The sequence below is a fragment of the Morone saxatilis genome, unplaced genomic scaffold (genome assembly GCF_004916995.1).
Source record: "Morone saxatilis isolate NCDOM2014 unplaced genomic scaffold, NCSU_SB_2.0 Contig24, whole genome shotgun sequence".
Lineage (NCBI taxonomy): Eukaryota > Metazoa > Chordata > Actinopteri > Moronidae > Morone > Morone saxatilis.
The window spans coordinates 13,623,261-13,624,756 of NW_023339807.1; positions in this window are offsets into that span (position 1 = coordinate 13,623,261).

A 1,496-nucleotide genomic window follows, 5' to 3' on the forward strand; every position below is an offset into this window, starting at 1 on the left:
ACTCAAAGAGGAGCTTTTTTCTCTCTTCCTGAATTGAAAAGAGCTGTCATAAACTGCACTGGTGGCATTCACACCAATCCCTGAAAACTAGTGCCTACATCCAAACAAACAGCCTTTTAACTTTGTCCATGCATTTTTATGGATTGTTACACATGCATGATAATGCATGCTTGATAATAAACATCTGATTTGGTCAATAACACTGTGATTCTGGTGTAAATCAGCTAAAATAGCATTATGCTTCCATGTTGATTCTGTCAATATTCAGTAAAGGGCTGCACAATAGGGTAAAAACATCATATTGCGATTATTTTGACAGATATTGAGAGATTGTGATTATGGACTTTAGCACTACAGTACTTCATTATAATGCCGTTCTGTCACACATTTTACCTTTAACAAAACATTACAGCTCTTGCGTTTTGCATATTGTGATTTTGGTCATATTTTGATTAATTGTGCAGCCATAATTCAGTAATTAAAAACTTGCAATCAGGAACATTTGTTTAGTTGCACAACTTGGGAATTCATGTCATAATTAATCTGTAGAAGGAGCAATGCCTTATACATTCTGTAGCAATATGTTCGTGCATCATAAGGCTGGAATAATCAAACAGGAACTGAAAAAAAACCCCTAAAGGTTTAATTTTAGTCATCTGTCACTTCTTCTCCCTCACATTGAGTTGGCTTGTTTGCAACTGTCGAACAGAATGGTTTTCAACGCAGCAGAGAAAGCTGTCGTCATCTTATTGAATCAGACTCAAATTAGAATGCAGTGAAACAGTCTTTCTCTTTAGTGTCAGGCTTGAGAGTCAGAATTAGTGAACCATTTTCCCTCCAGATTCAACTCTGCTCAGTTTAGGGCTTAATCAAGTGGAAATTGGGAATAGGGGGTTGTGGGGGTGGTCAGGGTTGGGGTGCAGGGTAGAATGGAGCAATTGTTCAGATAAAGGCCTCATGTTGAGCCCGCTTTGATGTTTCTCTGGGGGGATAGGCTGGGATTTTACAGTAGCATTTCACTCCACTGCTTTTTGCTCACCGCTGGCAAAAACTGCAGGCTGAACAGATGATGCAAAATGGGGCTAAGAGTTGACTTATACGTGCTATTTGTTTTTTACCAGACGTTTTCAAACACTTTTCTAGTCCACATTTAAACAGCATGCAAACACCAGAGGGTCAATCTCACATTTTTGGATTAAAAATGTCTCAAAATGTTGTCTTGTTTTTCTCATATGGACACCAAAACAATATCAACATTCAAGAAAGATTCCCCTCCATTTGCCCCACGCCTATACAAGCAGACAGGCTCCCACTGATCTATTATGTTGCAAAGCCTTTCTCATGCATGTCTCGAATGAAAGCCAGCGTATCGATGGTCTGAGGATAATCACGTTTTCCTGAGGCAGGCTTAGCTGCACTAAATAAGCCGCACAGAAAAAAGAAAAAAAAAGTGGGTCGAACAAAACTGTTGTATATTGGGAGAAAAGCTGGAGTTC